The sequence below is a fragment of the Malaclemys terrapin genome, chromosome 9 (assembly GCF_027887155.1).
Source record: "Malaclemys terrapin pileata isolate rMalTer1 chromosome 9, rMalTer1.hap1, whole genome shotgun sequence".
Taxonomy (NCBI): Eukaryota; Metazoa; Chordata; order Testudines; family Emydidae; genus Malaclemys; species Malaclemys terrapin.
This window is the reverse complement of record NC_071513.1, coordinates 77828226-77854953: the sequence shown is the minus strand read 5'-3', so window position 1 is coordinate 77854953 and position 26728 is coordinate 77828226.

The following is a 26728-nucleotide window of genomic DNA, read 5'->3' as shown; positions in this document are numbered from 1 at the left end:
ACAGGACTTGCAGAGAAAATGACTTTGAATTGTTTTTCCTTTCGCATTCAAATTCTCAATCTAGAAGTTGCATGAAACACAGTTGGGTGACTTGGTTTGTTTGTAGTGAATGTTTTGTGTAGTTTGCTGTTTGGAAAGCTGCTGGGTTTCAGTGTCCGCAAAGGCCAGCAGATCATCCTTGCAATACCGTAACAGCAGTGTGACAGGGTTTATAAACCTCACACTAAGGCAGAGACAGGGGAAGGGCTAGAGTAGTGGGCCAGAAAGGCCCCACTTCTCAGGCATTGCCTCAGCAATAGGAGCGGAACTTCTACCCAGGCCATCTGGCTGTTGTTGGGATTTTTCTCTGAGACCTTTCCACTCAGTTCCCGAGAAATTAGCTTGAATTTGGACTTGTTACAGGGTTTTTTTTTTTTTTTTTTTAATTGTCGTACAGGAACACTGTGTTGAGGTGATCCAGCTCTAGCATAATGGGGTGGGTATAGGGACCTACCACTGCTCCAAAGCACCTAATAATAAATCAGATTATATACATATTCTAAAACAGACTAATGCATTCACATTACATTTTACATTGTACCACACTTCATAATTTCCATACTAATTTTTGTAACCAACCCCGGTACAAATCTTCAACTGTCCACAAGCTGCAAAGTATGCTAGTAAGCAAACCTCAGCTACAAGGTTATCACACATTACTCTTACTATTTCCTTATCTGTTGACGACCTGTTATTTGGGAGGCCACTTGTGAATTCATGCTTTGTCCATTGTTAACCCTCTGTTTCCTTACTTCTGTTTTCTCTCCTTGTTCATGTAAGGCTTACAGCTGTAAGATTCCTCTGCCATCCTAGACACTCCCCAAGAGGAAGGGAGAACTGTTGGGAAGGGCTCGAGAAGGCTGCAGGCATTGGCCCTAGACTGTGTCGATTTGAAAGTAAAGACCCTAAGGCCACTGTGACTATGCCCTAAACTAAAATGCAATGGTGGAAGGAAGTAGTGTAGGGGAAGGTGAGCAAGTGGGTTGGCTGAATTTAGGCCAGTGCATGCTGCTCCACTTTCAGGGCCCTGGGCCAGAATCTTGTGGAGAGGTCCCCCTAATCACCCTGGAACTATGCCGCTGGCTCCAAGGAGGGCAGGGCTAGAGGTTATCATCGAAGAGGCCAGTTCAGCCAAGACCTCATCCAGAGGGCAGAGACACCTTGAACTAACACACAGGCTGGAACTGGAGGCCCAGACCAATAGGCCTGCTGGCTGACCAAACCATCCTGCAACAAACTGATAGAAAGAGTGGACTCGGAGGCCTGGATCACTAGGCCTGTTGACTGAACAAACCACCCTACTACAAGCAGTAACAACATGACTTGCAAGCAGTGACTTGCCTGCCTGGTGCGAAGGTTGCGGATCTCTCGAGGCATCTAGATAGACTTATGTGTAGCGCTGGGGTGGAACCGGTGGTCGTGGTACATGTAGGTACCAATGACATAGGGAAGGGTAGGAAAGACATCTTGGAGGCCAAATTTAGGCTGCTAGGAAAGAGACTGAAATCTAGGACCTCTGTGGTAGAATTCTCAGAAATGCTTCCAGTTTCATGCACAGGGCCAGATAGGCAGGCAGAGCTTCAGAGTCTCAATGCGTGGATGAGACGATGATGTAGAGAGGAGGGGTTTAGATTTATTAGGAACTGGGAAAACTTTTGGGATGGGGGAGCCTATATAGCAGGGGCCAGTTTATTTACCTGCTGACACGGCAGGTTTGGCCGATCGTGGCCCCCACTGGCCGCGGTTCACCGTCCCGGGCCAAGCCGTGGCCAGCACATCGCTTGCCTGCGCCGCTTCCCACCATCCCCATTGGCCCAGGACGGCGAACCGCGGCCAGTGGGGGCCGCGATCGGCCGAACCTGCCGCGTCAGCAGGTAAATAAAACTGGCCTGGCCCGCCAGGGTGCTTACCCTGGCGAGCCGTGTGCCAAACGTTGCCGATCCCTGCTATATAGGAAGGATGGGCTCCACCTAAACCAAAGTGGATCCAGACTGCTGGCACTTAACATTAAAAAGGTTGCAGAGCAGTTTTTAAACTAAGAGATGGGCCAGATCAGACAAGAAACATTCACATAAAAAAGAATCTGACACATCAGAAAAGGGCAGACAAATAAACAGTGACAAGTTTTTAAAGTGCTGGTACATAAATGCTAGAAGTCTATATAATAAGATGGGTGAACTAGAGCAGTGGTTCTCAAAGCCAGCCTGCCGCTTGTTCAGGGAAAGCCCCTGGCGGGCCGGTTTGTTTACGTGCCGCATCCGCAGGTCCAGCCGATCGCGGCTCCCACTGGGGTAGCTGCAACTGCGCGGTGCTGCCGACTGGGAGAGCAGCCTGAGGCAGAAACCTCCAGCTGGCATGATATTCCAGGCAGGACTGAATCTCATTATACAAAACTTAAAGAAGAGAATGACCTGAAGTCCTTCCCACTTTTGTCCAGGCGCCCCCGACCGACTTCACCGAGGCCAGCCAGGAGCACCCACAGGACGACGATGATGGCTATCAGTCAGACTGCACCATCTATTGTCCACAAAGCAAGGCAAGGGGATGCTGCTGTGTAGCACTGCAGTACTGCGTCTGTCAGCAGCACCCAGGAGACATACGGTGACAGTGAAAAAAGACGAGAAATGATTTTTTGCCATTGCTTTCACTGAAGGAGGGAGGGGGGAGGCTGACGACGTGTACCCAGAACCACCTGTGACAATGTTTTTGACCCATCAGGCATTGGGAGCTCAACCCAGAATTCAAATGGTTGGCAGAGACTGCGGGAACTGTGGGATAGCTACAGTCGTCAGTCGCCCTTCCCTCACTGAGAGCAATGGCTGAGAATCATTTTGCGCCTTTTTTCTGTGCAGACACCATAGCACGGCAAGCATGGAGCCCGCTCAGATCGCCGCGGCAGTTATGAGCACTGTAAACAGCACGTGCATTATCCTGCAGTGTATGCAGCACCAGGACCTGCAAAGGCAGGCGAGGCAGCAACGGCAGGGCGGTCACGAGAGTGATGAGGACATGGACACAGACTTCTCTAAAAGCACGGGCCACGGCAATTTGTCCATCCTGGTGACAATGGAGCAGGCTCATGCCATGGAACGCCAATTCTGGCCCAGGAAACAAGCACAGACTGGTGGGACCGCATAGTGTTGCAGGTCTGGGATGATTCACAGTGGCTGCGAAACTTTCGCATGCGTAAGGGCACTTTCCTGGAACTTTGTGACTTGCTTTCTCCTGCCCTGAAGTGCCAGAATACCAAGATGAGAGCAGCCCTCACAGTTCACAAGCGAGTGGCGATAGCTCTCTGGAAGCTTGCAACGCCAGACAGCTACCGGTCAGTCGGGAATCAATTTGGAGTGGGCAAATCTACTGTGGGGGCTGCTGTGATCCAAGTAGCCAAAGCGATCTTTGACCTGCTGCTATCAAGGGTAGTGACTCTGGGAAATGTGCAGGTCATAGTGGATGGCTTTGCTGCAATGGGATTCTCTAACTGCGGTGGGGCGGTAGACGGAACGCATATCCCTATCTTGGGACCAGAGCACCAAGACAGCGAGTACATAAACCGAAAGGGGTACTTTTCAATGGTGCTGCAAGCACTGGTGGATCACAAGGGACGTTTCACCAAAATCAATGTGGGATGGCCGGGAAAGGTACATGATGCTCGCATCTTTAGGAACTCTGGTCTGTGTCAATGGTTGGACCAAGGGACTTACTTTCCAGACCAGAAAATAACCGTTGCAGATGTTGAAATACCTATAATTATCCTTGGGGACCCAGCCTACCCCTTAATGCCATGGCTCATGAAGCCATACACAGGCACCCTGGACAGTAGTCAGGAGCTGTTCAACTATAGGCTGAGCAAGTGCAGAATGGTGGTATAATGTGCCTTTGGACGTTTAAAAGATCGCTGGCGCAGTTTACTGACTCGGTTAGACCTCAGCGAAACCAATATTCCCATCATTATTACTACTTGCTGTGTGCTCCACAGTATCTGTGAGAGTAAGGGGGAGACATTTATGGCGGGGTGGGAGGTTGAGGCAAATCGCCTGGCCGCTGATTACGCGCAGCCAGACACCAGGGCGATTAGAAGAGCACAGCACTGCGCGTGCACATCAGAGAAGCTTTGAAAACCAGTTTCATGACTGGCCAGGGGGCTACGATGTGAAAGTTCTGTTTGTTTCTCCTTGATAAAAACCTGCCCCCTTGGTTCACTCTACTTCCCTGTAAGCCAACTGTCCTCCCCTCCCCGCTTTGATCACCGCTTGCAGAGGCAATAAAGTCATTGTTGTTTAAAATTCATGCATTATTACTTTGTCACACAAATGGGGGGATAACTGCCAAGGTAGCCCGGGAGGGGTGGTGGAGGAGGGAAGCAATGGGTGGGGTGGTGGTGGAGGAGGAGAGAAGGGAAGGACAATGCCACAATGCACTTCAAAACTTATTGAATGCCAGCTTTCTGTTGCTTGGGCAGCCCTCTGGGGTGGACTGGCTGGAGGCCCCCCCACCGCGTTCTTGGGTGTCTGGGTGAGGAGGCTATGGAACTTGGGGAGGAGGGCGGTTGGTCATACAGGGGCTTCAGTGGCAGTCTGTGTTACTCCTGCTACCTGTCCTTCTCAACAATATGCCAGAGAATATGAGTTTGATCCTTGAGTAGCCTGAGCATTGCTTCATGCCTCCTTTCATCACGCTGACGCCACATCTCTCGCTGGTCCCTCCTGTCCTCTCGCGTGTCCCTCCTGTCCTCATGTTCATTTTGTGCTTTCCTGCACTCTGACATTGTCTGCCTCCATGCATTCTGCTGAGCTCTTTCAGTGTGGGAGGACTGCATGAGCTCAGAGAACATGTCATCGCGAGTGCGTTTTTTTCGCCTTCTAATCTTCGCTAGCCTCTGGAATGGAGATGATACAGCGAGCGTTGAAACATTTGCAGCTGCATGAGGGGAAAAAAAAGGGAGAGTGGTATCTAAAAAGACACATTTTAGAGAACAATGGGTACACTCTTTCACAGTGAACCAAGCTGTTAACATTACATAGCACGTGTGCTTTCTTTACAAGGTCGCATTTTGACTCTTATATTGAGGGCCTGCCGGTTGGAATTCCATGTTGGAATGGTTTCAAACAGCAGCGCCCTCGTGTCCCATACCAAGCACCCGTTGGGTTGGCCATTTAAATTGGGTTGGCCATTTAGAAGGAAGGGCTGCGGTTTTCAGGTTAACATGCAGCACAAACCCAACTAAAGCCCTCCACCCCACCCTGGGATGATCGCTTCACCCCTCCCCCCCACCACATGGCGCACAGCGGGGATGATTTCTGTTCAGCCACAGGCAAACAGCCCAGCAGGAACGGCCACCTCTGAATGTCCCCTTAATAAAATTCCCCTATTTCAACCAGGTGACTATGAATGATATCACTCTCCTGAGGATAACACAGAGAGATGAAGAACGGATGTTGCTTGAATGCCAGCAAACACTGGGACCATACGCTGCCAGGCTTTGTTATGCAACGATTCCAGACTACGTGCTACTGGCCTGGCGTGGTAAAGTGTCCTTCCATGGTGGATGGAATAAGGCTGCCCTCTCCAGAAACCTTTGGGAGTACATCCGGAGAGCTTCATTGAGATGTCCCTGGAGGATTTCCCCTCCATCCCCATACACGTTAACAGACTTTTCCAGTAGCTGTACTGGTCGCGAATGCATCCCAAATCTTCAGGGCAAATTAATCATTAAATACGCTTGCTTTTAAACCATGTTTACAAAGGTACACTCACCATAGGTGTCTTCACTGCCTTCAAGGTCCGTGAGCCCACCTTGGGTGAGTTGGGAGGGTACTGGGTCCAGGGTGATAAACAGTTCCTGGCTGTCAGGGAAAACGTTTTCTCCGCTTCCTTGCTGTGCGCTAACTTCAACGTCCTCCTCCTCCTCCTCATTCCCTAAATCCGCATCCCTGTTGCATGAGAGTCCATTGACAGAGTCAAAGCACAGGGGCATGGTAGTTGTAGGGGCACCCCCTAGAATGGCATGCAGCTCATCATAGAAGTGGTATGTCTGGGGCTCTGCCCCGGAGTGGCCGTTTGCCTCTCTGTTCTTTTAGTAGGCTTGCCTCAGCTCCTTAAGTTTCACGCAGCACTGCTGCGGGTCCCTGTTATAACCTCTGTCCTTCATGCCCTTTGAGATTTTTTCAAATATTCCGGCATTTCGTCTTTTGGAACGGAGTTCGGATAGCATGGATTCATCTCCCCATAAGCGATCAGATCCAGTACCTCCCGTTCTGTCCATGCTGGAGCTCTTTTCTGGGACTGCATGGTCACCTCTGCTGATGAGCTCTGCATGGTCACCTGTGCTGATCAGCTCGTGATGCTGAGCAAACAGGAAATGAAATTCAAAAGTTTGCGGGGCTTTTCCTGTCTACCTTGCCAGTGCATCGGAGTTGAGATTGCTGTCCAGAGCGGTCACAATGGAGCACCCTGGGATAGCTCCTGGAGGCCAATACCGTCGAATTGCATCCGCAGTACCTCAAATTCGACCCAGCAAGGTCGATTTCAGCGCTAATCCCTCATCAGGTACGAGTACTGAAATCGATTTTAAGAGCCCTTTAAGTCGACAAAAATGGCTTAGTCGTGTGGACGGGTGCAGGGTTAAATCGATCTAACGCTGCTAAATTCGACCTAAACTCTCAGTGTAGGCCAGGGCTAAGAGCAGCACAATAAAAACTGGAGACCTTGAATGATAACAAAAATAACTGAGTTGATAAAAACCGGACTGGTGGAAACCCCGTGTAGGACATATTGTGTTTCTAATGTTACAGATCATTTCTTTTGCCTTTCTTTTGAAACATGTTTTTCCAGTTGGTTTCAAGTTGATCCAGCTGTTTCAAATACAGTATATTGAGAGCATATTAATATGACAGATAATTAGCAGCTGTTGCTGGAAAACTAACAAAGCAAGAGATGGATGCTGCCTCTAAGAATGAACTTGTCCTATAGAACCGAACTTCTTCTTGAATATTTTGCTCTTCTTTTGAGGTTTTTTATGATGAAAGCTGGATTGATGACACTGAGGGGATACATCCTTTCTTGGTTTAGTTCTAGTAGATATATTTTAAGAAACACATCCAGGTGTGGACACCTTGTTCACTCTTCAAGCAACTGAATAGAAAGGAGTGTTATATAGTTCTCTGCATATATTTACGCTGTTAAAGATGATGCCATTGTCAAATGTTAACTACACCTCTAGATTTATTTTATTCATATCAATTACTGATAATAAAGTGTATATATTTAGTGTATAAAACAATATCATGTATGGCAATTTAAAATATTATGTGGATTTGTGGTGGAATGTCTGGACTCCAGTAATCTAATAACCCATGTGACTGTTTCTCATCTCATCTCAATGTTCTTTGAATTCAAGCTTTGTCTTAAATACTGCATTTGCAATTTAAGCACTGTATCATTCATGCTGCCATTGCTGTTTGCAACTTAAAGTTACACTAGAATGATAGAATGATTCTGTATTCTTTGACTGAAGGAAATATCATCTTCCTTTCTTTCTAATAATGCTTTTTATTGTTTTCGAAAATACTTCATACTAGACCTTAAAAGGGAAGAAAAACAGCATAATTTTTAAAACTGGCAATAAGAAAGTTACATTCTTATTTTGCATTTAAACCTATAAGGACTACATCTTGCTTTAAGTTTATTACCATTCTGACCCTCCAAGTCTCATACAATTCAGGCTGATTCTGGCTGCTATAGTACAGTGTGTCTCAATAACAGAAAATAGATGTAAGTGTACTTTGACCTACTTCCCTCTTTTTATCTCAAAGTTTAAAAAGTACTCATAGCTTTTCAGGGGAGTTCAGAAAAAATAGGTCAATAGAAGAACAATCATAAAAGTAAGATTTTCCCATTGAAGGTACCTTTTTTTGTAATTGAGTGTAAGGAGATAAGATCATTACAGATCTTGATTTTGGTTTTCTGCAGTACAATTCTGCAAGGGCTTTTGATTTATACTGTTTACCTTATATAATTAAATCTGCCTTGAACAATTACAATCAAGCAGGAAGATAAGAGATTGGAAGAACATGAACAGTCTATATAAATGTGTACTGTAAATGTTTCTATGTATATGTCTATATAAATAATCTGAGAAATTACATAAACATGTTTTAAAAAACTCTGTAAAAATAAATCTACATCAGAATGTAGACCACAGGGTTGGGGAGAGACTGTCTTGTGTACCACCTCCCCTCCCATTCACAAACTGTGCTGATCTCAGCTGCTTTCATTCATAATCACATAACATCCTTGCAGCAACTGGTTTACATGGAAAGGAGTTTAATGTACTTTTGAGCTTGTTTTACTCTGCTATAATGTGGAAACAAGGAGGAACCAGCACCATGCAGATGATACAAAATTACTAAAGATAGTTAATACCCAGGCAGACTGTGAAGAGCTACAAAAGGATTTCTCAAAACTGGGTGATTGGGCAACAAAATGGCAGATGAAATTTAATGTTTATAACTGCAAAGTAATGCACATTGGAAAGCATAATCCCAATTATACATATAAAATGATGGGGTCTAAATTAGCTGTTACCACTCAAGAAAGAGTTCTGGGCGTCATTGTGGATAGTTCTCTGAAAACATCCAGTCAGTGTGCAACGGCAGTCGAAAAAGCAAACAGAATGCTGGGAATAATTAAGAAAGGGATAGATAATAGGACAGAACATATCATATTGCCTCTATATAAATCCATGGTATGCCCACATCTTGAATACTGTGGGCAGATGTGGTCGCTCCATCTCAAAAAAGATCTATTGGAATTGAAAAGGTTCATAAAAGGGCAACACCAATGATTAGGGCTCTGGAACGGCTTCCGTATGAGGAGAGATTAGTAAGACTGGGACTTTTCAGCTCGGAAAAGAGACAGCTAAGGGGAGATATGATTGAGGTCTATAAAATCACGATTGGTATAGAGAAAGTAGATAGGAAGTGTTGTTTACTACTTCTCATAACACAAGAACTAGGGGTCACCAAATGAAATTAATAGGCATCAGGTTTAAAACAAACAAAAGGAAGTATTTCTTCACACAACACACAGTCAACCTGTGGAATTCCTTGCCAGAGGATGTTGTGAAGGCCAAGACCATAACAGAGTTAAAAAAAACTAGATAAGTTCATGGAGGATAGGTCCGTCAGTGGCTATTAGCCAGGATGGGCAGAAATGGTATCCCTAGCCTCTGTTTGCCAGAAGCTGGGAATGAGTGATGGGATGGATCACTTGATGATTACCTGTTCTGTTCATTCTCTGTGGAGCACCTGGCACTGGCCGCTGGCAGAAGACAGGATACTGGGCTAGATGGACCCTTGGTCTGACCCAGTAGGGCCGTTCTTATGTTCATATGTTCAACTATCCAGTAGACTTTATTATCTTCATGACTCCATAATTTCATTTTTACTAACTTTAGAAACTGTTTGGACAGTCTCATGGAATATGCAAACTGCATGAGCTATTAATTTCAGGGCTTCAGGCTTACAAACTCTGCACTCGTGCTAGGAACCTTCAGGAGCCATTCTTCTCAGACTCATGGTTCATTTTATGTTCAGCATTGGCAAGCAGGCAGGTTTTGTAATCTCCAGGGGTCTTTCATTCTGGAGTTCACAAAGAACTGGAGAATTCTATAATTGTTGCAATTGTTGTATGCACGCACCATAATCTCTGCACCACAAAGAGTTACCATACAGTCCCTGAAATCTAACCAACAGATAGTGATCAAACCAGCAGACAAAGGGGGCACCAATGTAGTCCTCAACTGTGATGACTACGATAATGAGGCCAACTGACAATTCTCTGACACCACTTACTATAAAGAACTCAGAGACGACACCACACCATAATTTACCCAGGAACTTAAGGATATCATCAAATCCTTCCCCAAACAACTCAAAGAGAAACTCCTCAAACTCATGCCCCAGAAACTCACCGCAGGGACCTTGTACACAGGGGTGCTGGAACAATATTTATAGTGGGGGTGCTGAGAATCATTGAACCAAACTGTAAACCTTGTATATAATGGAAACCACTTCAAGCCAGGGGGTGTGGCAGCACCCTCAGCACCTTTAGTTCCAGCACCTATGCTTCTACATGCTTCCCAAGATACACAGACAAGAGAACCCAGACAGACCCATCATATCTGGCCATGGCACTCTTACTGAAGGATTATTAGGACTCCTATCAACCATCCTCAAACCACTGACCACATAAAGGACTCCAAGACACAATTGACTTCCTTCACAAATTCACAACATTAATAACCTCCCTCAGAACACCATCCTTGTCACCATGGGTGTCACTTCCCTATACACCACCATCCCTCACAATGACGGCAGAGCTGCCTGCCTCAAATATTTACAAGACCATGGACAACCCTCATATAGCTACCTCCGACAATCACTACGCTCTCAAATAAACTGACACAGCAAAATGATAAAAGACAAAAACACCCTATCACCTGTGGGTGAACACTTTTCACAACGCGATCGCTTGATAGCTGATCTATCAGTCCTCATCCTCAAAGGAAACCTGCACAACAATTTCAAAAAACAAGCCTGGGAACTTAAATCCATAACTCCGCTAGATGCTAAAAATCATGGATTGAATAGAGACACTGGATTTGTGGCTTATTACAACAATATGTAACCCACTATCCCCCTCTTTTTGTCCTATGACTGCAGAGGTGTTAATGGGCCACTCTACTTTGAACGGTCCCTTTAGAGCAATGTTTCTCAAATGCCACCACCAGGGGGTTTCCCTGCGGCCACGACAGCCTCCTGGGCAGTAATGGGGGGGTAAGCATTAGTCCCTCCCCATCCTTCCCTGTTGCTCCTGGATGCACTGCCTCTGGAGATAGGTGAGGCAAAACGCTGAAGGAGCAAGGTGAGTTCTCTACCAGAGGGGGAGGGGTGGGGCTCGGGCTTCAGCCCTGAGGTGGTTGGGCAACAGGGACTCAGGGAGCCTAGTTGCGGACCAAGGCTCCAGCCATGGGGCTTTGGACACCAACACCCAGATCTGGCCCTGGGGTTTCAGGTGCTGACCCCCTGCTTTGGCCACGTGGCCCTGGCCTTCAGCCACGGGGTTTCAGGCTCCAACCCCTGGCCGCGCAGTGGTGGGCTCCAATCCCTTGCTCTGGCTGTGTGGTGCCAAACCCAGGCCCTGGGATCCAATCAGCAGCAGTGGACACCGACCCCGGGCTCCAGTGGGTGCTGGCCCAGGGCACTGACCTCCAGCCCCAGGTGCTGACCCTCAGCCCCGACCACGTGTCTGCAGTGGGCCCCCCCCATCCATCACTCCTGTTCTCTGCTCCCTTCCCCAGCCCCACTTCTATCCTCCCTGGCCCCCGTTGCCTCAAATCCCACCCTTCCATCCAGCTCTTAATTTGCCAGGACTTGCTGTGAAAAGTGATATTAACAAAGATACAAATATCACTTATAGGCATCACAGAAACCTGGTGGACTGAGAGCAATAAATGGGACACAATCATTCCGGGGTACAAAATATATTGGAAGGACAGGACAGGTTGTGCGGGGGGGGGGGGGGAAGAGAGGGAGAGGAGAGTGGCACTATATGTGAAAGAAAATGTAGAATCAAATGAAATAAAAATCTTAAGTGAATCCACATGTTCCATAGAATCTCTATGGATAGAAATTTCATGCTCTAATAAGAATATAACATTAGGGATCTATTATAGACCACCTGACCAGGACAGTGATAGTGATGATGAAATGCTAAGGGAAATTAGAGAGGCTATCAAAATTAAGAAGCCAATAATAGTGGGGGATTTCAATTATCCCCATATTGACTGGGAACATTTCACTTCAGGACGAAATGCAGAGATAAAATTTCTCGATATTTTAAATGACTGCTTCATGGAGCAGCTGGTACGGGAACCCACAAGGGGAGAGGTAACTCTAGATTTAGTCCTGAGTGGAGCGCAGGAGCTGGTCCAAGAAGTAACTATAACAGGACCGCTTGGAAATAGTGACCATAATACAATTGCATTCAACAGCCCTGTGGTGGGAAGAACATCTCAACAGCCCAACACTGTTGCATTTAATTTTAAAAGGGGGAACTATGCAAAAATGAGGGGGTTAGTTAAACAGAAGTTAAAAGATACAGTGACTAAAGTGAAATCCCTGCAAGCTGCATGGGCGCTTTTTAAAGACACCATAATAGAGGCCCAAGTTCAATGTATACCCCAAATTAAGAAACACAGTAAAAGAACTAAAAAAGAGCCACCGTGGCTTAACAACCATGTAAAAGAAGCAGTGAGAGATAAAAAGACTTCCTTTAAAAATTGGAAGTCAAATCCTAGTGAGGCAAATAGAAAGGAGCATAAACGGTGCCAAATGAAGTGCAAGAATGTAATAAGAAAAGCCAAAGAGGAGTTTGAAGAACGGCTAGCCAAAAACTCCAAAGGTAATAACAAAATGTTTTTTAAGTATATCAGAAGCAGGAAGCTTGCTAAAACAACTAGTGGGGCCCCTTCATGATCAAGATATAAAAGGAGCGCTTAAAGATGATAAAGTCATTGCGGAGAAACTAAATGGATTCTTTGCTTCAGTCTTCACGGCTGAGGATGTTAGGGAGATTCCCAAACCTGAGCTGGCTTTTGTAGGTGACAAATCTGAGGAACTGTCACAGATTGAAGTGTCACTAGAGGAGGTTTTAGAATTAATTGATAAACTTAACATTAACAATCACCGGGACCAGATGGCATTCACCCAAGAGTTCTGAAAGAACTCAAATGTGAAGTTGCGGAACTATTAACTAAGATTTGTAACCTGTCCTTTAAATCGGCTTCTGTACCCAATGACTGGAAGTTAGCTAATGTAACGCCAATATTTAAAAAGGGTTCTAGAGGTGATCCCAGCAATTACAGACCGGTAAGTCTAACGTTGGTACCGGGCAAATTAGTTGAAACAATAGTTAAGAATAAAATTGTCAGACACATAGAAAAACATAAACTGTTGAGCAATAGTCAACATAGTTTCTGTAAAGGGAAATCGTGTCTTACTAATCTATTAGAGTTCTTTGAAGGGGTCAACAAACATGTGGACAAGGGGGATCCAGTGGACATAGTGTACTTAGATTTCCAGAAAGCCTTTGACAAGGTCCCTCACCAAAGGCTCTTACGTAAATTAAGTTGTCATGGGATAAGAGCGAAGATCCTTTCATGGACTGAGAACTGGTTAAAAGTCAGGGAACAAAGGGTAGGAATTAATGGTAAATTCTCAGAATGGAGAGGGGTATCTAGTGGTGTTCCCCAAGAGTCAGTCCTCGGACCAATCCTATTCAACTTATTGATAAATGATCTGGAGAAAGGGGTAAACAGTGAGGTGGCAAAGTTTGCAGATGACACTAAACTGCTCAAGATAGTTAAGACCAAAGCAGACTGTGATGAACTTCAAAAAGATCTCACAAAACTAAGTGACTGGGCAACAAAATGGCAAATGAAATTTAATGTGTATAAATGTAAAGTAATGCACATTGGAAAAAATAACCCCAACTATACATACAATATGATGGGGGCTAATTTAGCTAAAACAAGTCAGGAAAAAGATCTTGGAGTCATCGTGGATTGTTCTCTGAAGATGTCCACGCAGTGTGCAGAGGCAGTCAAAAAAGCAAACAGGATGTTAGGGATCATTAAAAAGGGGATAGAGAATAAGACTGAGAATATATTATTGCCCTTATATAAATTGATGGTACGCCCACATCTCGAATACTGCGTACAGATGTAGTCTCCTCATCTAAAAAAAGATATACTGGCACTAGAAAAGGTTCAGAAAAGGGCAACTAAAATGATTAGGGGTTTGGAACGGGTCCCATATGAGGAGAGATTAAAGAGGCTAGGACTCTTCAGCTTGGAAAAGAGGAGACTAAGAGGGGATATGATAGAGGTATGTAAAATAATGAGTGATGTGGAGAAAGTGAATAAGGAAAAGTTATTTTCTTATTCCCATAATACAAGAACTAGGGGTCACCAAATGAAATTAATAGGCAGCAGGTTTAAAAGAAATACAAGGAAGTTCTTCTTCATGCAGCGCACAGTCAACTTGTGGAACTCCTTACCTGAGGAGGTTGTGAAGGCTAGGACTATAACAGCATTTAAAAGAGAACTGGATAAATTCATGGTGGTTAAGTCCATTAATGGCTATTAGCCAGGATGGGTAAGGAATGGTGTCCCTAGCCTCTGTTTGTCAGAGGATGGAGATGGATGGCAGGAGAGAGATCACTTGATCATTGCCTGTTGGTCAACTCCCTCTGGGGCACCTGGCATTGGCCCCTGTCAGTAGACAGGATACTGGGCTAGATGGACCTTTGGTCTGACCCGGTACGGCCGTTCTTATGTTCACTTTCACAGCATTATTTTTATTATTGAATCCGCCAAAAAAACCACTTTACATAAATAAATTACAATGATCTGGATGTGTATACACATGCATATTTATTTGTTTTTCCTAAAATTATTAAGTGTTTTAGGAAAAAGTTGGTGGCTGCACTCTGAGGCCACCAAAAAAATTGTTGTGAGAAGCCCTGCTTTAGAAGATGCACTAACTACTTTTGTTAAACCTTGCATTTATTTGTTACACTCGAAGTAGCTTTCCCAGACCTAAAGAAGAGCTCTGTGAGGCCAAAAGCGTATCTCTCTTACCAACAGAAGTTGGTCCAATAAATGATATTACCTCACCCACCTTGTCTCTCTAATAATCTTCGCAAGTCTCTTATTTCAATGCTTTCAGGACTTTACAAGCTCTATCCAGAAGCTGATGAATCTTTTAACTCACAAGTATTTGATATATAAGGGATTCATAACAAATATAAGTCACCATGATTCATGGCTCTTGTAAGATCTGGCTAGTGGGTGATAGGAGCTCACATGAGTTACAGTCTTCACTGGATTCTTGGCAAGGCTGGCAGAAATGGTAAAATCTGCCATCAGGATCTACAAAGTTTTGGTTGGGGGGCTTGCAAACTCTACAAGCCATTAAACAAAGAGTTTGTGAGATATTACAATACATATGGTAGCAGTCTCAGAGTTTATCAGTAACACAAGGTGTCTGATGGAGACTAAAAATTGCATGAAGTGAGGTTATGCACAGATGCTCTCTCTTGACTATTTTTGCAAGCTTACACATATTAGGGTAGCTACAATATCCCAAGGTCCAAGCAGTCCAATAATTGCACTCAATCATACTGTGGAAGTTACAAGCTCTGCCACTGAAGCTTCTAACTGCTGCAAACCACAATTCTTTCACATATGGCACTTACAACCTCTCTCAGCTGTGCAAATGGAGCTTATCAGTGTCATGAATTGCAGCTGTAGTAGCAAAGCCAGCACAGTTTCTAAGTTCCATGATCTGTAATTATTCCTCTCCTAGAACTTACAAACTGTGGCAGCTCATGTCTGCAGGACATTTCACAGAAATTCTACTGTCCTGTGAAACCCCCACATAATGAAAATTCTATATTTGATCTCTAATAATGTAATTATTCCCTCAATTTACACTTAACTTCAGTAAAAATAGCCCTGCATATCAGTTGCCATTGAGAACTACCATAAAAGGAAATTAGAAATGTTTAGAACAAGCTTTTAAATTATGAATGGACAAAAATCATTAGACTTTTCAAAAGATGAAAAACAACTATTTTCTTGTCCGTTATTTCAAAAGCTCCTTGTCCAATTAAGCTCAAACTTGCCATTAAATAAAAAAGACTGTTTTTCAAAAGGATTTAAGGGAATTAGGTGCCAAGATCCTATTGAAATTCTTGTGGAAATCCCAGCCTAAATACACTATTATCCTTTGTTTAGAGACAGGTGATGCACATAACTTTCTGATGGAAAGGTGTAAATGTACAAAGAAATGTGGAAGATGGGCTTATGATAGAAACTCATATCCTCAACTGTGGTGCCACTATCACGGCTCAGTAAAAGTATTTTATATTATAGTAGTGCCTATAGGCCAAGGGCCTCATTGTACTAGCTGTGCACAAACATATAACAAAGAGAGTTAGGGGGGCTGAGGGGCTGACTAGTGTTACTATATAGTTATATGCGGGCCTGTCCTATGAGAGAGTGCTATCAATTACTTATGCTAGTAATGATTATTTTTCATGTCAAGTTACATTTCTACCTATCGCTTCACTATCCTAGATGCTAGTGTGTTTATATAGGTTTTGTTGTTACTTATTAATGGTGACTTCAGCTATATGATAGGCATTTCCCAAAAATTTTAGAGGATAATTCCTGCTTCAAGGAGCTCATGGTATTTTTATTGTCCTCTGATTTAAGAGGAGTTGTTTTTGGTTGATGTTAATTGCAAGAATATCAAATTCCGATTGTTTCTGGGGGAGAAAGAGATGAAAAAACCAACAGAAAATTCCACTTCCACATTATCTCCTGATTTGCAAAGGAAACTCATGTGGAAGTTGCTAAAGTTAAACAGAGCACCCATCTCTATTGCAGAACTCAGTACACCCAAAATTTAATGCCCAGAGAAATAGATCATTCTAATGGACAAAAATTGTTAGTATTATTATATGTATTACAGCAACTCTAGATGTACCAATGAAGATTAAGGACACATTGTGAAAGGTGCTTGCCACAGGATTTACAGTCCCTTTCAGGACAGGTCTGGGTCTGTATGTCTCTGCTTCAAGTTTTGGTCCTATAAAGACAGGTCTTCTGTGAGTTGTAATCTGCAGAGGCTCATGGGATTGTAAAGTAAGCCTGCTGAGAAATGGGTGCCGCACTATATAAACCAAGATTTGTGCCCTCCACAGTGGTCTGCTGCCTATAGGCTGCATTCCACCTGCTATAACTAGTGCTGGTTCCCTGTCAGTAGCAGGTTGTGGCTCTGCTCGACTCTTAGATGGGCAGTGTATGAAGCTGGCCTGGAAGGCGGCCAGCCCGCCCTTTGTCGTTAGGGTTCCAGGGCTGGAACCTGTAATACACTGTTCTCACTTAAAGATGGTATGGACAGCTCTGTGGTTCCAGGGCTGAGGAACTGTGTGTGCTCTGCACTGAGAAGCAAAGGAAGAATGAACTGTTTGGCTTGGGGCGATCAAGAAACTGGCTAGCCCAGTGAGCCCTCCACTGAGGGGGCGAAGGCTGTATCGTGTATGCTTTGGACTTTGTTTACTCTGGGAGGGGAAGGCTTGTTTACTTTAGCTGGAAGGCCAAAGCAGTAAACCCACTGACTTGCTGAAGAACCCAGCAATCTGAGAGCAAGGGAAACCAAGGCACAGATTACCTAATACCAGGTCAGGTGAGCTGATACTATTGTAGTGCTGTACATACTCATACTGGCAGTGTTTTGAATGTGGCAGTGGAGTTGCAAAAGTTTGCTTCTTAACTAAGACTGTCTTGTTTTGAAAAGTGACATGCCTAAAGTGTGTGAATGGTACTTTGCAGGTTATTTTATCTGTAAAAGTTCTGCTGAAAGTCCTGCCATGGTGTTTGTAGCCCTGGGGTAAGAAGCTTCAATTCTGCTATAGTCAATGTTGTTACACCTGGGCTGAGTTGGCCTTGTAGCTGTCAGATGATCTATTGCTAAGATTCTGGCTAGTTAGGCTGGGAAAGAAAATATCTGGCCAAATTCTGGTCTCAGTTGCACATGTGCAAATCCCAAAGCTGTAGTGCTAAACCCTGGCCCAGTAAGTATAATCATGAGGTCTTCAATTATTGCAGATAGTATAGATGTTACACTGGAGACTGTATGAACAACTGTGTCTATCTTTGTTGTACGCTACATACTTGCATATTGCAACATCTGATTTGCTTCATCCATTTAAAATCAACCAGCCAACAAACAAACAAAATGTAATCACTAGAGAGTTGATAATAACAACATATATGTCATTCTAAAAGTTATAGCAAACAAAATTGTTCCTCTGGTGTATAGCATTTGTTTTTTTGGATTTAGGAGCGTGGCTCCTTTTTTGTTGTTGTTGTTTTGTTCAAAGCACAGAAAACCCTAGGGAGAGAGGTTTTCGTTTGAATATTTTATTACTTATTGTTAGAGCTGGGTGCACTAACTTTCAAGGAATATTTTTGATGGATTTGTGCTTTGAAAATTGAAGAAAACAGGAGTTATTTTACAAAAAATTGCAAATTTTTGTGTCTCTCCAGATAGTTTGCTGCTATGGTGATGATAGTGGCATAGTAACCAAGGTTGATGTTTGCAAAATTTCAGAAAGTAACTCTTGCTCAAAAACAACAAGGAGTCTGGTGGCACCTTAAAGACTAACAGATTTATTTGGGCATAAGCTTTCGTGAGTAAAAACCTCACTTCTTCGGATGCATAGAGTGAAAGTTACAGATGCAGGCATTATATACTGACCCATGGAGAGCAGGGACTTACTTTGCAAGTGGAGAACCAGTGTTGACAGCAGTAAGTCCCTGCTCTCCATGGGTCAGTATATAATGCCTGCATCTGTAACTTTCACTCTATGCATCCGAAGAAGTGAGGTTTTTACTCACGAAAGCTTATGCCCAAATAAATCTGTTAGTCTTTAAGGTGCCACCAGACTCCTTGTTGTTTTTGTAGATACAGACTAACACGGCTACCCCTTGACTCTTGCTCAAAAAGTGACATTTGTTTCAAGCTTGAAACATCTGCCAAAGGAACAGGAGAAAGTGGCAGTGTTCTAAAAGCACAGGCAGGAACCAGAAATGGGGTGAGTTTTATTTGTGCCCCTACCCCTTACTGGCCTTAATATTTTGCATTTCTACAGAATTTTACTCTCCTGACACCCTGGCCCATGTTTAATATGCCAGACCACAGTACTCATTAGACAAGTAATTTTAACTTGTGTGTGTGTTTTTTTTTTTTTTAATCTGGTGAGACAATGTAATATTGACGTAAAGAATATGGAACATAAGAAAGGGTATTTAAATTGTACTATAGTATGGCTTATGTTAACAAAAATATTAAATAAACATATTGACCTATCACTAGTTATAAAATTCAAATATTATTTTAACCATGAATTCTCACTTCTCACTTACTTTTTAAATTGTGGTTCAGTGATGGTCTCCCAAGCATTGGATTTTAGTGAAACAGGCCAGAATTTTCAATGATCAGACTGGCTTCTGGGTTTTTTGACCATATGCATGAACAGAAATACCTACTAGTAGTCTTATGAAATAATTTATTATCCAGCCTCTTAAATGCACACAGCGATTACAGAACAAATATATAAAACAGCATCCCTTCCCCATGAATTTTCAAGATTAAATTTAAGCACAACATGAATAACAACAGTAAGTGGGAAGGGGAGTCTGAAGGTAGGTCAAGGGAGGACAAAAACACAGATAAGATAATGCAGTTGCTTGAGTTTGTTGGAACCAAAATATGTGTATATATAAGAATGGTTATTTTGTAAAGATGTAGTTGTTGATTGTTGTGTGTGCAGATCTGGAGTGACAACTGGTAAAAGAGTTGGGCGGGTACATGAAAGGGTAGAAATACAGAGGGGAGGAGAAGTGGAATGAAGTTTCAGGAGAGTGGCTAGCTAGTGCCAGGGCAAGGGCAAGCAAAGTGTGGAAGAGAAAATGTCCAGGTGGCATGCTCAAACTTTACTAACAATGGGGAGTTAGTGAATTGAACAAAATGGAACTGCAGAGGCAATGGCAATACAAAATATAGTATAATTCATATGCATCTATAGTATAATTTTGCAACATGATTAAAATCTATAAGGAACAGCTGTTTGATTTTTTTTTAATATATATTTTGTATATCTATTGTCTCTAACTATAAAGAGGGGGAATTTTTAAATAATTACAGCATTGAAGATAATCTACATGGAATGAATATTTTACATATGTATAATTTACCTCATGCTAATGCTTTAGTGTTATGATGTGACTATGAAAGGAAAAAACAGAGAGGGCAGAGGTATCCTGTGCTCCAATCCCAAATTTCTGCCCCATCTGCTGCATCTCTTTGCCCTGCAAGACGGATGGGACAAAGCTAGGGGCTGAGTATACAGTACCTTCCTTGCCAATGCAAGACATCACACCCGGGTCATGATACTAGGCCTTGTAACAGGGTAGAATACTAGGGCTCTTCATAATGGTGCAGGTGGACTCTTTTGTTTTAGGCATCCTATCAGGTATTTGAAGCTTTCATGAAAATGCAGTGGAATTACTGCTGAGTTTCTTATATGAATTCAAGTTTCAGAGTAGCAGCTGTGTTAGTCTGTATCCGCAAAAAGAACAGGAGTACTTGTGGCACCTTAGAGACTAACAAATTTATTAGAGCATAAGCTTTCATGGACTACAGCCACATATGTTCCATTCTATATGCATCCGAAGAAGTGGGCTGTAGTCCACGAAAGCTTATGCTCTAATAAATTTGTTAGTCTCTAAGGTGCCACAAGTACTCCTGTTCTTTTTATATGAATTCAACTAACTTTAATCAGGCTATAAAAGCGTCTCTCCAACATAGAGCGAACTAGCGCCTGGGACAGGAGGTCGCACAGGCAAAATATTTGGAACAGCCAACCGTCTAGAAAGCTTAGGTTGAGATTTGTGTTTGTTATTATTTGAGTCACCAGTTAAACCCAAACCCCAGGTAGGGAGTAAATTTCACTATATGCAATGTATGTATAACCTATTGTGGCAAGAGCAAGGTGGGATTGACACCAGTTTACAGGCCTAACTACCAATTTTTTGTCATTCTTAGCAAGGTGGTGCCGTTTTTCCTCTTTATTTTCATGCAGTCATATTTTTGAGACTTTTATGATTGGTGTACAGAATGACTATTTATGCTGTAGGGGCAAATCCTAGATGTTTGAGGATAGCTGTTATATCAAGTTTGTAGGGCTTATTTTATGTTCACGAGAAAGCAGGAAATGCTTCCTGCAAAAAGTCAGTATTATGTCATTTAAATCTGTGCAGAGTTTCTTGTAACTTGTGATGGATTTTTTTTCTGGCCTTCATTCTCTCCAAGAAGCAACGATGCGTAAATTGCTTATTTTGGGCTATTTCATCCTCCTTTGTCTTGATCCATGCTCCTGTTTGGAATGCTCGTGATCTTTCTGTGTATATTTAAAATAACAGAAGATGCAAGTGTCAAGTTAAACAGAATGTTGATGTTACACATCATTTTTTTGTGTGTGTTATGTGTTGCATAAGTGATGTCAAAATAAAACCCTTCATGTTTTGTAATGGGAAGCTAAGGATATAGCATTAATGAATTACCCCTCAGCAAGAAATGCTTATCCTTATTATCCAGCATATTTCACTGTTCTATGCAGCTGGGATACATCTGTTCCTACTTGGTTGTTTCTACAATTGTATGAAAGTATCAGATGTTAATATGTCTCTCTCATTCAGGGTAGAGGGAAAAAGAAGCACATTATGGATTTGTTTTTCTTTGAGCTTTTCATTCAAGTCATTCTCTTGGGTTTCTGGCATTTGTTCCTTAGCAATGGTATATCCATTCACAGCTGTGTGTTTATGCTGGGGGATCGCAACCCATCATCATGGAATTCAAATTACAGTACTAAAATCTAGATATTTTTGTGCCTGGCATTTTGCACCAAGTTGTGTTAACCCAAAGTAAATTGTCATTGAATAGGCTGCATGTTTTAATTTATGATGTTGGTTTTCATCTTGTAGCATGTGAATTGCTTGCTGGTGGTCAATAGGGAGCTGGCATCTGACCTAGGTATCTGCTAGACCTTGTTTTCAGCTACACGGGCTCTTCCTGAGAATGCCAGGCAATATATGCAAGTGAGTTTAAGAAAATCCAGGGCAGAGCCCTGACATGGTGCCCCTGTGTCTCTGCCCCTATAGCCCCATGTCTGCACTGGGGCCCCCCACTTGGAGCAGTGCTGGTAGCCCCCCCCCACCCAGAGAAGTAGTGGCATGAGGCAGTATCAGCAGAGGAGCAGGGGCACCCTCTCCCTCTGGAGAAACAGGGTGACCCTCAATACTTACCCTGTAGCCAGAGTATATCTGCTTGTCTGGGTGGGTTGGGCTAGTTGCACTCTTTCGTTACACACAGCCCTCTGCTTGGGCAGTGTTGGAAGGGCCTCCTGGGGAGTGGTGCTTGGAGTTAAGACCCTATTCAGATGAATTGAATACTTCCCCCTCTTAGAACTGTTGTTTCATGCTGTCTGAAGACTCAGGCAAACATCATTGCATAGGTTAACTGTGATTATGTTTTCAAGCTTTCCTTCACAACCAGGAGGAACACAAGAATGCCCATGCTGGGTCAGACCAATGGTCCATCTAGCCCAGCTGTCTTCAGACAGTGGCCAGTGCCAGATACTTCAAAGGGAATTAACAGAACAGGGGAATTATTGAATGATCCATCCCCTGTTGTCCAGTCCTAGCTTCTAACAGTAAGGGGTAAAACATCTAATAATTTTTTAAAAATGAAAGCTGAGATTCTGATATAATCACCTGTCTTCAAGAGGCAGGGCCTAAAGGCCCAGAGCCACAAAGGTATTTAGACTAAATCCCTTTGTTGATCTGGGTCACAGTGTCTGTGCCTTAACGTGGTCCTGTCAAGTGAGATGAGGAGAAGGCGACCTATGGCAGTGGTTCTCAACCAGGGGTAAGCAGAGGTCTTCCAGGGGGTACATCAGCTCATTTAGCTATTTGCTTAGTTTTACAACAGGCTACATAAAAAGCACTAGCGAAGTCAGTGCAAACAAATTGCATACAGACAAAATGAGAAAGTAAGCAATTCTCAGTAATAATGTGTTGTGACACTTTGTATTTTTATGTCTGATTTCGTTAGCAAATAGTTTTTAAGTGAGGTGAAAGTTGGGGGTACAAAAAACTTGGGTGAAACAAATCCAACTTCTGAAAGGGGTACAAGTAGTCCCTTTCAGTGAACTAGGGGCCTGTTGGCAGAGAAGCAGGTACAGGATCATGGGCAGGAACAAATGGAAGAGGCAGCTAACACGAAGAGCAGAAGAGACCGTGAGATCAGTCCTTTTTCAAAGAGGAGTAAACTATTAAAAGCAGATAAAAATATACAATGTCTTTCCCAATACTGCTTTTCTATATAAACAAATGCTGTAGTTGCCACAAGGATGTTGAATGATTTTGAATAGGTTTGATTGGAAGGGGAGGTGATCCAGGAGATAGTCTTTCTGAAGTGTGGTCCACATTTAAGAACACTATTCAGAATCCCCTGATCTTTGGAAGCGTTGTTGTGTTACTTTTCGTCTTAACTTACAGTAACGTGTGTTACTGCTAGATGGTAGAAATAATTCTTGTACAATTTTATTTGTAGATATCTTTGTTCAGGTAGCGGTAGAAATTTTAGTGAAATAGCTGAAAGAGCTCATGTAAAATAGACTTTGTTACAACATTGACTTTTCTCTTTATAACATTTCTCTTTCTGTCATTTCTTCTGTCATTTTGGTGGTACTTAATAAAATTGTTTCATAACTGCTGTTCCCCTTATAATTCCTTTACTGTAATTGGCTTATATTATGTTGTACAAAGGTGGAAAATATGTAAGTGCTCAGTACTAAAGTGCATGTTATTATTTCAAAAACTCTGCTTGGGTGACAAGAATTAATTAGAATTCTAAATTATTACATAAGCCTTCTGTTCTACAGTGGGAGCTTTAGTGAAATGCTGACACTGGATAATTAACCGGCACTATTCTGTCTCTTCATTTTGGATAGTCCATAAAAGATTTGATGCTTCCTTTCCTGAAACAAACAAAAACAGCTTCTGAACTGTCAGAAAATAACAGCAGTTCTTGAAGGCTAATCATTACCAGCCTTTGTCATGGGGTTGTAATTGTTTCATGAATTCTGCTTCAATCAGGGAAAAATATGTTTAAGTGCCAATAAAAGTTTTTATGCTGCTATGATTTCCCCCCCCCCAATTTATGGCTTTATTCTACTGTTTTTGTCTAAGCAACACTGTACATGTTAACACAAATTATTCCAAACTCTCAGACAGTGAGGCAGGATCTAGTGCCAATAGCATTGGGTTAATTTTCTGATTAATATGTGGTAAAAAGAAATGCTGCGGCACTGGAAAAGGCAGATAAGAAGGCTAGGAAGCTGGTTTGAAGGTCAAAAGGGAATAAAAGATTTTAATATTAATTTGAGTGACTGTAGCAATTCCACATTTAATAGCTGGCCCTCCTTCTCGAACAAGAGGCACCAAAACTTCGCCGCCCAAGGTTCTATCACTTTGATTGGCATTGCTTTTTGTTAAGCAGCTCAGTGGGTCGCACTGTGTACATCCCATTGTGACACAAGTTCTGTCGTTGTGATTGTATGTCATTTTCATATGTGTACAAGAAGAGAGAACATGATTATACATCTGATATTTTACTTTTATTCTGCTCGATTTTCAGTATTGGGTGGTTTCCATTGAAGTCAATAGGAAAACCACCCCTTGACATCAATAGGACCAGAGCTAAATCAACACTAAAAGCTTCCGATAATCCCGCCCATGCTATGCAACCTCTTAAATATTGTTCATTGCAAGAGATTCCAAGTTTTATTCTCTGCACATACACTACTCAAGATAGTTTCATTTAACAGGCTTGAAATACAGTTTGTTCCTGAAAGTAATTTTTTAGGTAGAAAGAACTAAGGTAGACCCATCTCAGAATGGTGCAAGAGAATGCTAGAAGCCACACTGAAGGGTCATGTTTGATCACAGGAGCATCTTATTTCAGAATTGCTTTTAAGGCTTGATTATACCCTCACTGAAGTTGATGGCAAAACTCTTAGCATCAGGCCCTTAAAACATTGCTGAAATAAACTGGTGAAATATAGAATCTTCCAACAGTTTAAGTTCTAGGTGTAATGTATTTTTACATTTTTAATTGCTATAGTGTGTGAAGATGTAGATCTTTAAAACAAACTAAAATGGGAATCAGCCTTGATTGGCCCAAAGAGCTGAAAAGGGACATTGAGACAGATTAGATTTCAAGTTGCCTAAGTATTAATAGTAATATAGTGAAAATAGCTTCAGATACTACTCGTGCCAATGAGTCCCCCTCTCATTTTGTGTGGTTTTTATTACTTGTTTTCCATTTAAAAACAAATGTTTTCTGTCCTGTTGTGAAAGATCCACACAAATGGAAGGAGAAACTGAATATGCAAAGGAAACAGTGAATCTTACTGCACAGGAAGTGGTGGTTAACTGTACAAAGTGAACAGACTGAAATTTAGAAAGAAAAATCAGTTTTCGTCCTTAGATCTTATTTGCAATAAAAGATCAACATTTTCATACAGAAACCTGACTTTTTCTAAGCTGACGATGTCCTTTAAAAGTAATTGCATATAATCTGAGATAATAGACAAAAAAGTTCACAAATAAAAGAACGCCTCATCCTTTCTCCTTATGTTTTATAGAAGTGTATTGGATTTAAAAACATAAATGATAAAATTATGGATTGCATTCTTGATATTATCCTATGTGTTTTCCTTCATAGTTTACAGCCACTTTAACAGCTGTGGATCAAAGTATTATCTGAAGGTTAAAAAAAGAACATGTATTACAAGAATTCAGCATAAACTTTAATACATACAGTTAATCAAATTTAAGCACCTGCCAAATCCTAAAAACAAGCCAAACTGTACTTCATTAGCATTTGTAGTATGTGAGAATGTGGCTAGAACACAAATACTGCATGTGTTTGCTAGTTGGAACATGCAGTATGTTATAAAGGAAAATTAACAGTGCAGGCATGGACATGGCTGATTTAGTGTAGAATTCAAAGAAAAAAAGATGTCACAGCCTATGCAATTCATTGGGCCAGATTCATCCACCTTGCTCACTTTAAGTAGGATCTTATTCCTCAAAACACTACTCAGCATGTCTATTGCTGGAATTTATGGAACAGTAGATTTGAGAAAATACTGCTAGCCTCTTCTGTTGCACAGACACATCAGCAGCAAAATGGTAACACAAAAGAGCTGCTCTTATTCTACTTTACCGTTACCACTTATTTTACACAAATATAATGGGCCAAATTTTTTGATAGTGTAACTTTTAGTCAATGGAGTTAATTTATAGAGAATGTGACCCTAAACCTGCTCCAAGATAAGCACTAAAATGCAGGGTGAAAAATGTGCCTCTTGACTGTAATTTATTTAAAGCGTTCCATTGGAGAGAGGGTCAAAATTGAAGAACACAACTTAAGATTTTTTAAATGTACCATATTCTTTTTGTAACATTATGACAATACCATAGTTCACTGGTCCACCTAAAGGCAAAAGGTAACGTATTGACCACAAACCTGAATGTTAAGGTTTCTTTTTGACCCTGATCCTGCAAACTCTTATGCACATTCTTAATTTTATACACCTGAATAGTCTCACTGAGTTTAATAAGCATTTATAGTCTATCATGTAAACTAATTCACAAACCAAATTCATCGGCAATGTAAAAATCACATTACTGCTTCCTAACCTTTAGGAGTATATTTTGTAGACAATTTGCATTTCCAATTGTAACCCAGCATTCTTTCTTTTGTTTTGTTATATATACTGGGACTCATTTAAACTGATTCTCTGTAGCATTGTTCAACCAAAGATATCACACTGGTATTGAGAAGCTTCATATTTTTAAAGAAGTATGATTTTTTTTTTTTTTTGGATAGGTAAACAAGTCACAGAGCAGTAAAGAGACTCTCCC